The sequence below is a fragment of the Erpetoichthys calabaricus genome, chromosome 15 (genome assembly GCF_900747795.2).
Source record: "Erpetoichthys calabaricus chromosome 15, fErpCal1.3, whole genome shotgun sequence".
In the NCBI taxonomy this organism is placed as follows: Eukaryota; Metazoa; Chordata; class Cladistia; order Polypteriformes; family Polypteridae; genus Erpetoichthys; species Erpetoichthys calabaricus.
Window position 1 is genome coordinate 4,849,210 of NC_041408.2, and position 14,196 is coordinate 4,863,405.

A 14,196-nucleotide genomic window follows, 5' to 3' on the forward strand; every position below is an offset into this window, starting at 1 on the left:
TTGCGTGTTAATTTCAAAGCCAAACAGAACGAAAATGTATAACGCAACGAAAAACTCTAACGCAACATGAAACATAATTTTCTTTCAATTTATTACTTTTTACTATTTTTTAATGTAATGGAAAATAGTTGATTCGATTATTCATATACAACAATGAAAATAACAATCTTTTAAAATTCTACATCTGCATCCCCGTACGCCACCGGCAGATCTGCGAAGTGGTTAGCAGGTAGCGAGGGAGCGATGATTCGCAGAGCCCTCTAGTTAGTCTTAAACATTAGGCTGAGAGGTACTCGTTATTCATATATTCATTTGTTTTCTTTTAGTTTATTACTTTAATGCAGCGAAAGGCAACCTTTTTCGAGTTGCGGCGCACTAAGTCCAAAAATTTTCTTTTGCAGCGCACCTGACGGACTGCCCATAAATAAAGTCGTGACGACACAATCCCATAGTCTCATCTCGTCTCAATTTTTTATTTTATAATGAGATATGATTGGATGCTTGTACATTACATATGGAATTGCTTGTTATCTGCATACTGTGATAAAACAGAGGGGCATTTACTTTTTCACACAAATATCTTGTTCATCGGAGAGATACTTTGGTCTGATAAGTCTTTTGACAGTGTGGTGAAGAGCAGACTCTGCTCCTCGCCTGCCCAATACCATCCCTACAGTGAAGTATGGTGGTGGTGTTGGGGGTTCAAGGACAGAGAGACTGGTCAGAATTTAGGGAAGGGTGAATGCAGGCAAATCCAGAGAGATCCTTGAAGAAAACCTGCTCTTCAGGAAGTGCCACCTTCAGACTGGGGTGACGGTTCACCTCTCAACACAACACAATGAGGCGATGCATACAGACAAGACAATGCTGGAGGGGCTTTGAGACAAGTCTCCATCCGTCCATCTGTCCTTCAGCGGCCCAACCAAACCTCCGACTGAGACCTCGCAGAACATCTGAGGGGAGACCTGAAGGTGGCAGTTTACAGGAACTTCCCATCTAATCTAACGGAGCTGGAGATGTTCTGCCAGTGTTTAAACATTAAAAAACAAGCTGAACAACAAAGATGAATCAACACAAATGTTCTGAACAATATAACAGGAGCCTTGAAAAACACAAAATGATGCTCCATTGGTAAACCATACAGACACAGATGGTACAGGATGAAATGTCTATGAACTATTTTTTATGAATTAAGTGTTAAACACAAACATTTGCGAAATTTCTTTGCAGAGAATTGAGTTGAAGTGGCGCTAACAAGTACGCTTTTAGGTGATGTCGTGCGTGAGATCCGTACACATGCAGGCACGAGGGGTGGCAGAGGTGACCGTGATACTAAATCAGAGGTGAATGTCAATGTCCGCTTGTGACACAATAACTAATATTGATAGTTTAGTATTGTAGAGTATTTATTTATTGACAGCAAGTCACAACATACATAGATTAGCATGGGGCCCCTATGCTCGTAGGGCCCCTGGGCAACTGCCCAGCGTGCCCATGCATCTCCAAGCGTTTGAGTGGCATAGACTTAAACCCCATGGCACACCATGGAGATGGAGATACCTGAAAATGGCAGTTTGCAGATGCTTCTTGTTCCATCTAACGCACGGGTAGTTGAACTTGGGTCCTGGTGGGCCGCAGGTTTTCATTCTAACCATCTTCTTCATTAGTGACCAGTTTTTGCTGCTAATTAACTTCTTTAGCCTTCGTTTTAATTAACTTGACGCAGGCCCCTTAGTTGTCTCTTTTTTCCTTAATTAGCAGCCAAACAATAATGAGACACAAAAGGAAATGCCACATGACCAGCTCACCTGTGCCCATATCACACAATATCTGCAAATTACAGAAGGTGATGGTCTCGGGAAGGTCGATCAGTCAGACAGAGCCATCTTAACAGCATCATAGACCCTCTGGGTAAAGTAGAGCACTGGGGGTCCCTGTTTTGATAGGAAAACAGAAACATACATAGGCATCAGAAAAAACGTGGACCCCTATGCTCGTGGGGCCCCCGAGCAACGGCCCAGCGTGCCCTTGGATTAAGGTGACCCTGCTCTCAGGTCACCCAAACATTTTGACGGTGTTCTTAGAAAAAACAGAAAAATCAACAGTTTTGGAAATGTTTGCTGTGGCAGAATGAGAGCAGGAACAAGCCATGGAATTAAATAACGGGGTTAATTAACAGCAAGAATCAGCTTCTTATTAAGATGTTGGTTGGAGTGAAATTGGAATGAATCCTTAAAAACAAGGCTATTAAAATGAAGGGAAAAGAAGTTAATTAGCAGTGAAAGCTGGGCACTGATTAGGAAGAGGGTTAGAATGAAAACCTGCAGCCACCCCTGATCTAACGGAACCTGTGAGCGTCTGCCAGGATGAATAAGATAAACTGGACAAATCCAGGGGTGCAAACCTTATAGAGACTCCACCCAGAAAACTCGAACCCAAAGCAGTTTTTACAAAGTACGGAATTAAGGGTCTGAATACTTTTATGAACGGGAGATTTCCATTTTTGATTTTTAATAAATTTGCAAACCTCTCTTAAAATATATCATCACTTTGTCATTATAGGTTATTCAGTGTAGACTGATGGGCGGAAAGGGCAAATGTACAGTCGTGTGAAAAAGTTTGGGAGCCCCTCTCAGCCTGCATAACAATGGACTCTCCTTTCAACAATAAAGATAACAGTGGTCTGTCTTTCATTTCGTAGGATCATCTGAGTACTGCAGTGTTTTCCGAACAAAGATTTTTAGTGACGCAGTATTTAGTTGTATGAAATGAAATCAAATGTGAAAAACTGGCTGTGCACAAATGTGGGTCCCCTTGTCATTGTGCTGATTTGAATGCCTGTCACTGCTCAATGCTGATTGGTTGATGAGCTCATTAAGCCTTGAACTTCATAGACAGGTGTGTCCCATCATGACATATAAAGGTATTTAAGGTGGTCAATTACAAGTTTTGATTCCTTCCCTTTGACTCTCCTCTGAAGAGTGACAGCATGGGATCCTCAAAGCAACTCTCCAAAGATCTGAAAACAAAGATTGTTGAGTCTCCTGGTTTAGGGGAAGGCTACAAAAAGCCATCTCAGAGGTTTAAACTGTCAGCTTCAACTGTAAGGAATGGAATCAGGAAATGGAAGGCCACAGGCACAGTTGCTGTTAAACCAGCAGGTCTGGCAGGCCAAGAAAAATACAGGAGCGGCATATGAGCAGGATTGTGGGAATGGTGACAGACAACCCACACATCACCTCCAAAGACCTGCAAGAACATCTTGCTGCAGATGGTGTATCTGTACATCGTTCTACAATTCAAACATCTGTATGGCAGGGTGATGAGAAAGAAGCCCTTTCTGCACTCACGTCACAAACAGAGTCACTTGTTGTATGCCAATGCTCATTTAGACAAGCCAGATTCATTTGGGAACAAAGTGCTTTGGACTGATGAGACACAAATTGAGTTATCTGGTCAGAGCAAAAAGCGCTTTGCATGGCGGAAGAAGAACACCGCATTCCAAGAAAAACACCTGCTACCTCTTGTCAAATTTGGTGGAGGTTCCATCATGCTGTGGGGTGGGCTGTGTGGCTAGTTCAGGGGCTGGGGCCCTTGTTAAAGTCGAGGGTCGGATGAATTCAACAAAATATCAAAAAATTATTCACGATAATGTTCAAGCATCAGTCACAAAGTTGAAGTTACGCAGGGGTTGGATATTCCAACAAGACGATGACCCAAAACACAGTTGGAAATCTACAAAAGGCATTCATGCAGAGGGAGAAGTACAATGTTCTGGAATGGCCGTCACAGTCCCCTGACTTGAATATCATCGACAGTCTATAGGATGATTTGAAGCAGGCTGTCCATCAAGTTGAACTGAACTGGAGAGATTTTGTATGAAGAATGGTCAACAATACCTCCATCCAAAATCAGACACTCATCAGAGGCTATAGGAGGACAGCGTCTAGAGGACAAAAGGAGGCTCAACTAAGTATTGATGTCATATCTCTGTTGGGGTGCCCACATTTATGCACCTGTCTAATTTTGTTATGATGCATATCGCATATTTGCTGTTAATCCAATAAACTTAATGTCACTTCTGAAATCCTACTGTGTCCATAAGGCATGTCAGATATTAAAAGGAAGTTGCTACTTTGAAAGCTCAGCCAATGAGAAACAAAAATCCAAAGAATTAAGAGGGGGTCCCATACTTTTTCATAGGACTGTATCCCTTTAAAACGAAATTTGCAACACAGTAAAGTGTGCAGAAAGTGGAGGGGTCTGAAGACTTTCTGAATCCTCTGTATTATTATTAAACTAACTGTATTTCTATTTTTTGGTGGTATTTGAGCAAAAATGAGATCGTTTTTAGAGGCCAAGGAACAGTCAGATTTTTTTTTCTATTGAAATTCATGGGAATTATGTGTCTGAATTACAAAAATGTCACCTTAGGAAGGGAGCATTCAGGAACGGATTATCTTTGCAAAGACGAGGAAAACCGGTATGGCAGTAGTTTGACACCCGCCACGGCCGATTCCTGCCTTCTTCTAAACGTGGTGAAGATGAGCCCATCCTTAGCTTTAAAAAGGACAATGCAGCTTTCAGAAAGTTTATTATGTTGTGTTGCAACTTTAAAATACATGGCACAGCTGTTGGGCGGCATGGTGGCGCCGTGGGTAGCGCTGCTGCCTCACAGTTAGGAGACTGGGTTTGCTCCCCGGGTCCTCCCTGTGTGGAGTTTGCATGTTCTCCCCGTGTCTGCATGGCTTTCCTCCCACAGTCCAAAGACGTGCAGGTTAGGTGGATTGGCGATCCTAAATTGTGCTTGGTGTGGGTGTGTGCCCTGCGGTGGGCTGGCGCCCTGTCTGGTGTTTGTTTCCTGCCTTGTGCCCTGTGTTGGCTGGGATTGGCTCCAGCACACCCCCGTGACCCTGTAGTTAGGATATAGCAGGATGGATGGATGGGACAGCTGTTCTGAACTTGAAGAAAATAATTGCATCTCGGTGCAATAGAAGTCGTCCATTTTCATTTGTGTAACGTCCAAATGCACGTTATGAAGTCAGGTGTGTGTTATTATAAGAGGATTAAAAAAAATGTCATCGTGCTGAAAACACGTCTAGCTTCGGATTCTGTCTTGTTTGTCACAATTTACCTGAACGGTGTGTATTCATGAACTCATTTGAAAAAATAATGTACAATATTTGCGTCTTGTCACTCTGCATTTATTGCACGTAACATAACAAATGTCTTCCAGTGTTGCTTTCTTTTTTTCCTGAATGGAAACTTCAAGGACTTTGACAGGCCTTCTCTGCTGCTTTCCAGAATCCACAGTGTAGGAGACTGAGTGAGGCATCGCTGTTCCATGCCCACCCAGAGATACCAACATAAGGTAGGAAGTGAGGGTGTTGATGAGAGAAGAACAACAACAACAATTGATGGAACCCCAGAGGGGCTCCCTGTTAGAACTTCCTGCAGGTGTCCACATGGAAGGACCACAAGAGCCATGCTGAGGGGGAAACACGTGTCTCCGGGAGGTGGTGGTGGTGGTGGTGGTATAGTGGTGAAGGCTTTGGACTTCAAACCCTGAGGTTTATGGGTTCAGATCCCACTACTGACACCACTGTGCAACTAAGCAGCGAGTCACTTGACCTGCCTGTGCTCCAATTGGAGAGCCAAAAGAAATGGAACCAATTGGATCACAAATGCTGCATGTCACCTTGAAGAAATGAGTCAGACAAATAAGTACATGTAAATGTTTCCCACTGTCCATCTGTTATGATGACATCCTGGCCTGGTAAGTAACCACCATCCATCTGGCCAGGATGCCAGTCTGACCTTGCCTTCTACACTCTCTCTCTCTCTCTCTCTATATATATATATATATATATATATATCCATCCATCCATTTTCCAACCCGCTGAATCTGAACACAGGGTCACGGGGGTCTGCTGGAGCCAATCCCAGCCAACACAGGGCACAAAGCAGGAACCAATCCCGGGCAGGGTGCCAACCCACCACAGCTCTCTCTCTCTCTCTCTCTCTCTATATATATATATATATAGTGGAAAATGAGCCCCAATAATATATATCACATTGTAATTCTTCATGGCAAACATTCAACAAGGTGCTCAGGAATTCCTCAGTGAGTTTGGTGGTCCATGTTGACATGATAGCATCGCATGGTGGCTGCAGATTTGTCGTCTGCACATCCATGATGAGACTCTTCCACTCCACCACATCCCAAAGGTGCTGAATTGGACTGAGATCTGGTGACTATGTAGTCCAGTGAGCTCACTGTCATATTACTGTGGAGCTTTGTGACATGAAACGTTATCCTGCTGGAAGGAGCCATCAGAAGATGGTGGTAATAAAGGGATGGACATGAGGTCAGCAACAAGACTCAGGTAGGCTGTGGCAATTAAATGATGCTCAGTTGGTACTAAGGACCCAATTTCGTTGAGCTTGCGTGAATTATAGCCTTGTAGGGGTGTCACCCGGTGTGGTCTCCTGCTGCTGTAGCCCACCTGCTTTAAGGTTCGACGCGTTGTGTGTTCTGCTCTTCTGCTTCCCTCACTTGTGACGAGTGCTTATTTGACTTCCCGTTGTCTTTCTATGAGCTCGAACCAGTCTGCCCATTCACCTCTGACATCAATAAGAGAACTGCCACTAACTGGTATTTTCCCTCTTTGGACCATTCTCTGTAAACCTTAGTGATGGATGTGCGTGAAAATTCCAGTAGATCAGCAGTTTGTGAAATTTGTTGAAAAACCAACAACCACACCAGGTTCAGAGTCACTTCAGTCCCCATTGTGATACTCGGTTTGAACTTCAGCGGGTCATCTTGATGATGTCTAAAGGCCAAAATGCATTGAGTGGCTGTCATGTGATTGGCTGATTCAATATCTGCGTTAACAACCCGCTGAACACGTGTACCTAATAAAGTGTCTGCTGAGTGTATACTGTATGCATCCATCCATCCATCCATCCATTTTCCAACCTGCAGAATCCGAACACAGGGTCACGGGGGTCCGCTGGAGCCAATCCCAGCCAACACAGGGCACAAGGCAGGAACCAATCCCGGGCAGGGTACCAACCCACTGCAGGACACACACAAACACACCAAACACACACTAGGGCCAATTTAGAATCTCCAATCCACCTAACCGGCATGTCTTTGGACTGTGGGAGGAAACCGGAGCGCCCGGAGGAAACACACGCAGACACGGGGAGAACATGCAAACTCCACGCAGGGAAGGACCCAGGAAGTAAACCCAGGTCTTCTAACTATGAGGCAGAAGCTAACTCTGCGCCACCATGCTGCCCTACTGTATTCATATATACTGTATATTTATATGTACATTTTCTCTCACATAAACATATTCATTGCTAAGATAAGCAGTGCCACTGAACTCCAAACCCTTGTCATAACCTACACAGACACAGTCACGGGTTCAGACACAGGGATATTAGTCTTTCCAGTACTCTTCCAGGCCCTTCTCTTTTCTAAATGTGGCAAGTGACACAAAGAATTGGATGGAATTGAAGAAAATTAAAAAGGAATTCTGTGTAGTTTAATGATATCATCCTGGGATTTTCAAGCACAAGCAAATGTTACTGCAGTTTGATGCTCAGCCTTTCCCATAAATTCTACTTTTGAACACAATAAAGACGCATTGCATGTGCTGTTATTTTGAAGACTGAGGTTCTTACGGTTTGCACACAAGTAAACTTTCTCATTACTTTGAGTAGTGTAGCTCACTTGTTTCACCACTGAGGGGAGCTGTGGACTAAATTAAGTCTGGCGATGTTGATGTGGAAAGTGTGGGGAACGACCTCCTTCTGCTCAGAGGATGACAATCTGAAACCACAGGCCTGGTTTAGAAGACACATGCAGAAATATCTTTTAAAAATACACCTCAAATGTTCCACAGCCCGAGTTCTGCCACTATCAGGGGAATTACTATGAACACTACACCAAAGATTTGAACTTGTTAAAATGTGTCCAGGATCCTCGTTCACATTTCATGAACGACTTTAGTACACAAAAGTCAGGATCATCAGAATCAGCAGAACTTAAGAGCAAAGTCAGTGCCTGAGTGCTTTAAAATTGTGACAGACCTGCTGACACTCAGCTGTAGTGGGAAATCCACTCTATTTATTTATTTATTTATTTATTGTTTTGTCTGATATAACATCAGGAAATTAGCAGGAACCTATTGTCTTAATATTTTATATATGTGATCATCTTCCAATCAAATTCTATCTATCTATCTATCTATCTATCTATCTATCTATCTATCTATCTATCTATCTATCTATCTATCTATCTATCTATCTATCTATCTATCTATCTGGCATCTTTCAGGTCTGTTTGCTATATAGCATGTTTCATTTCTGTCTGTCTGTCTGTCTGTCCATCCATCCATCCATCCATCCATCCATCCATCCATCCATCCATTATCCAACCCACTATATCCTAACCACAGGGTCACGGGGGTATCTATCCTATAGTGCCTTTAAAATCTATCTGTTTATCATGTAATGCATTTTATATCTTTCCATCATATATCACCTGTCACATTTTTCCTGAACATATCAGGTCATAAGCTTTAATTTAAAATCAAGATCAAAGTTCTAGTTCCAGTAGTTCACCAGTAATCTTATCGTAGATGAGTAGGTCTTAGCATTTTATATGTATATATTGGATGTGCTACCCATCAAAGACCAGGTGAAATCCAAATAATCAGCATAGACATCAGCATTAACATTTGCGGTGCACTGTGTAATGCGTGGCGGCACGGTGGCGCAGTGGGTAGTGCTGCTGCCTCGCAGTTGAGAGATCTGGGGACCCGGGTTCACTTCCCGGGTCCTCCCTGCGTGGAGTTTGCATGTTCTCCCCGTGTCTGCGTGGGTTTCCTCCGGGCGCTCCGGTTTCCTCCCAAAGTCCAAGGACATGCAGGTTAGGTGGATTGGCGATTCTAAATTGGCCCTAGTGTGTGCTTGGTGTGTGGGTGTGTTTGTGTGTGTCCTGCGGTGGGTTGGCACCCTGCCCGGGATTGGTTCCCTGCCTTGTGCCCTGTGTTGGCTGGGATTGGCTCCAGCAGACCCCCGTGACCCTGTGTTCGGATTCAGCGGGTTGGAAAATGGATGGATGGATGGATGTGTAATGCGTAATGTCTCTGTTATAAGCCATTTGGTATGGGATTCGTAAAAGCAGTGTTAATGTTTGTGATGCGCCATCTGTTGTAATGGATGGACCAGATGGACACACAGACATACACTTATCCTTTTATTAGCTACCCGTCTAAGAAATCCAAGTAATCAAGGTAGACCACAGTGCTCACATTTGCAGTGCACCATCTACTGGAATGTATTTTGTAAAGCATACAGTAATAAAATACATTGTATTTGACATTCCTAAAGATGGCACATCACAAACATTTGTAGTAATGAAATGCATCACTGCACCCTACCTGGGATTGGTTCCCTGCCTTGTGCCCTGTGTTGGCTGGGATTGGCTCCAGCAGACCCCCGTGACCCTGTGTTCGGATTCAGCGGGTTGGGAAATGGATGGATGGACAAATGCCTGTGATATGCCGTCTGTTGGACTGACAAATGTAATGCAGATGTCTCTTTTATATGGTATTTGGTATGGGTTTCTTGAAAGCAGTGGTAATGCTTGTGATGTGCCAACTGTTAAAATGAAAAATGCAAAGCGTTTCTGAACAACAAATGTTTGTGAAGCACCATCTGTTGGAAAAACAGAGACATATCAACTGGATAAACACACAGACATACAGATGCACAGATGCTTGTCCTTTTATTAAAGTGGATAGGCCAAACAGATCATTCAAAGCATTGCAACGCCTATTCCAGTTGGTTGCCAGCAGGTGGCAGTATTGTGCTGAATGAATGTCATTTTTTTCTTATTTCTCAAGATTCTGTTGTGTTTTTGTCTCTCGATAGATATTAATGGAGGTCTTTTATAATTGTATAAAATATATAGAATTAGTTATTATTTTAGAGAAGAAAGACACAACTTTTGGGGTTTGGTGGTTCTACTGGGAGAGAGTGTGAGTAGGATTATGAAGGACTGGCACCTTGTCCAGGGTTTATTCCTGCTTTAAGCCCAGTGCCCCTGGGACAGGCTCAAGCCCCCCATGATCCTGAATTTAATTCAGCAGATCTGAATAAGTTATGTTAATTTAATAATAGTCAGGTTAACCTAGTCACGCAACCTGAAAGTTACGTTCCACTTTACTTTGCTTTTCATTTAAAAATGACATCTCCATCCACACTGAGCATTTTCACATAATTTAGTAAAATGGCTGAAAAAGCATACGATGTAGCCGTTCGCCTACAATGGGCGCGCTCACATTGCCAGAAAAATCCCAGAAGGGACGATGAAGGAGTAAAATTGTCTGAAACCCACTGGCAAGGCAAAGCTCCAATGTGTAGTGTGGTGCCCACCCAGCTTAGGCAACTGATCACGACTGGACTGTTGATATAAACAGGGGTCTTTGAATCGACCCCTGATGTATTTGTTTATAGCGTATTAGTTTAAGAGTCCTTTCTAATTCTTCGTGTTTTGTTTATTTTTTACACTCAGATTGATTATATTTTATTGACATTGAACTGCTTGGGTCAATTATATTTGGTTATGCTCAGCAAATAAATTGACCCCTGATTGAAGATTCCATATTATCAGGAACCAATACAGGAGAGAATGCCAGTCCATCACGGGGGGGGGGGGGGGGGCCCATACCACCCTACATCTACCCCCCTATGTGTTCATTTAGAAATGCAGCGTTCAGTTTCCATTTTACACCTTTGGTCCACACCACCCTGCTGTTTCTAACGGAGACTTTTGAAAATGCTCTCCAGTGCTGTGTACTTCAGAAAATGCCGGCTTGCGCTAATCCAAGATGGAGGCTGCGGGCCGAGGGGAGGGGGAAGTGTGACATCAGAAGTAGAGAGCTGGCGGGGCCTCCTCACTGTCCTGTTTCACTAATATGCGGGCGAAGTATATAAATATATATACATATATTATAACAAGCAACTGATCTCAACACTAGCAGAGTAGCCATAAAAGACTGAATGGGAAGGTGAGGTGGGCAGGAAGAGGCGGGTCCCTTAGGGGAAGTGAGGTCAGTAGGAGGGCGTGGCCTGGCAGTGGAAGCAGGTTGAGCTCTAGGTGGGTTTCCCTTCTCATGGTCTGTGGAAGGGGGAGAAAAGACATTCGTGCACTTCATCAACCTCTGACTCCGCGTCTTACCCTCAGTCAAGCCCTTAGACTGCTCGTGTGTGATGGTGTGTGACAGTGTGTGACGGTGTGTGACAGTGTCCAATAGGCAAATAAACTACCCGTCGTTTCAGTTCTGATGTAAATCCTGTGGCTGGCTGCTTTAGCGTCCCTTCAAGGATTTTTCCACCGGTGGTGTGTGAGGAGGAGGGCTACGTCGTATGCGTTTTATCGTGGATGGAGATACTTTTGGAAATTATGTGAAAACGCTAGTGTGGACGCTTATATTGAATTCAGTTCATTAATTGATTGATAGAAATGTATTTGTTCCTATGGGGAAATTTTTTTTTTTTTTTTTACATACGTGCTTTAAATAAATAAGTACATAAATACGGTAATAGATCTCTCTATATATAAAATCTGATGTTTGTCTGTCTGTCTGTCCGCTTTTCACAAGAGAATTACTTAACAGGTTTAGATCAAGTTTTTTTTCTGTTGTGATAGCAGCACATGTGTTAAGGTGTTTGTATTTACAAAAACATCTTAATAATGCTAATAATATCTGATCAATTAAATGCACATTTGACCCTGATCCTCGATAGCACAATAGTTCAAATATAAAAATAATAATACGGGATTGTGAACATTAATAGTTACAGGTAAATGGCCACCTGTTCTGATTTTTGCTATGAAGTGGTCTCCGTATTGCACTTTCGCTGGAATAAAAGCAAGAAAAGCCAACCCTTACCACCTAATAATAATACTAATTCATCATTTTTTAAAGATTTTTCATCTAAAGGCCTTGTCACGTGTCACGACTTTGCCAGCGATTTTCCATCATCGACATAATCGCAGCGCGTCAACGTCAGTCGTCTAGTCAGACATTCCCAGCGACCCAATCAGACCCGTCAGGTGATTGGTCCCGTTTTGCCGTGAGCCTGAGGGGCGGACCCTGTGTGAGAGCTGACGACCAATGAGCACTCAGCTGGAAGTACAGTTGCAAGTAAAAGTAAGTCAGTCCTCTGGAATTCCCAGCTTTCATCTCAATCCATATAAAATCCAATGTCTGTCTGTCTGTCCGCTTCACAGATTTAGATTTTTTTTTTTTTCTTCAATTTGCTAGAACTTTCCGGTTGATTTTGCGACTTCTCACTTCACGCTAAGTATCATAGATTGGTTGCAGGAGCGATTTATTCGCACTTATCCGAGACAGAGGCAGTGGGCCGAGGGGTGCGGGGCCATCCTCACTCACGCGCCAGCCTCCGTTCGACTCGGTGTACGTCTCGCCACGTGTTGGAGCGCACCTTGCCTCCACTTAGCTAGCGAAACCTGTTTGTTTATTGGTTTTTAAAGTTTGTCCGGTTTCACTACTACGAGTCGCCAGGGACAGCTAGTAAGTAAGTAAATACGTTATATCCTTAACGAGATTATGAAGCTTTCTACAGCCCTGATGAAGGAGCAGCATCATCTGAAACGCATTGGTAAGACCAACCTTCAGTGTGAATTACGGTGCCCACTGAGCGTCTGCAACTGGTCATGACTGGATTTGCTGCTGCTGGTATGCACTGGGGTCTTTGAGTTGATGCCCCTTTCCTTATGCCCGAATGTTTATATATATTTAAGTTATATTACTTTTAGATTATTTTTCTTTGCTTTATAACTGGTATTGAGCTGCTTATATTTCTGTCTTATACATGTCTTATATTTCTGTGTTTCGGTTCCTGCCTTGTGCTTAATGCTGCTGGGATAGTCTTCACCCCGCCCTGAACTGGATTTAGCAGGTTTGAGTAAGGATTCGCAGGTTAGATCAGTTAATCTATCCAATGTGTCATCTGTTGGATGCTCCATTCAGGGCAGCTTCCCGTCTTGCCCCCCTGTGCCACCAGCTTAGGCTCCGCGCAGCTCAAGAAGTGAATTCAGAAGCTGAATGATTGTTTTATGTCTCCTCGTGACCCTGAATTGAACCGAGCAGCGCCAACGAAAATGAAATCAATTCTCTCCAGGTGTAAATGTAAACGTCCATGAAGCTCTAATAAGGAGAAAGAAAATAGCTGGAGAAATAAAGAAAAATGACACGAGTCACACGGGAAATTTCATACATTTCTGAGCTACACTTTTAACGAATTCTACACTTTATTACGTCGGCCCATCTGATCTGTGCACATTACAACACTTTAAGAGCCATAAATGCAAGTCAGGGGAAGGGCAGTGCTCTTAATTACTCACATCATTACGATCAAGGTTAATCCTGCAGCGGGGAGCTTCAGCCATTACTCATTCTCTTTTCAGTTGCCTGGAGGAGACAGCTGCTGTTGCGGCCAAATTCATTATGGCTTATCACAAGTGGACAGAGCGGCGCGACGCCTCGATGAAATATGGCTGCTGTCATTGAAGCCAACATATCCACAGAAAACCTGTACACAGAACAATAAAAGGGAATCAGAACTCGGTGGCACCACGTCTCAGATCACAGGAGTTTCATTCCAAGGCACTTGGTACAAATTTCAGCCCTAAAACACCAGCATCCCAGTATAGGCAGAGTCCACGATATTTTAATTTACATTTTCAATTGTTAGCAGACACTTGAATCCAAAGAGACTTAGAAAAGACGTGAACATAACTGAGTAAATATCAGCTTGGGGAGTGTTTAGGAATGGGACAGGGTCAAAAAATGGACCATCATGAGTGAAGAGCTCAAAACCAAACAGAATAAAGCAAGACAAGACAATCGTTTCTTAGTTACAAGAACCTACCAAAGTCATAATGAATTAGAAAAATCTCCACAGAATAGGAGAGTCTTGAATGTAATGAGGGAGTCAGCAGTTTGGATGAAGGTGGGAAGTTGGTTCCATCATGAGGAGATACACATAAAAAGTGTCTGGATAGAGATTTGATGCCAGATCTTGATTGAGAGAAATAGAGCAGAGGACCTTATGAGTGTCTCCATGCAAATTGCTGCTGTCTCGTTGGCT

The 14,196-nt window shown here is 43.3% G+C and overlaps 1 protein-coding gene across 3 annotated transcripts in view; it reads left to right on the plus strand.

Annotated features, from left to right (window-relative positions):
- The window catches only part of pak5 (p21 protein (Cdc42/Rac)-activated kinase 5), a 150,903-nt gene that overhangs the window by 89,818 nt on the left and 46,889 nt on the right, over positions 1 to 14,196 (plus strand). The gene's annotated exons all lie outside the window — the stretch shown is intronic.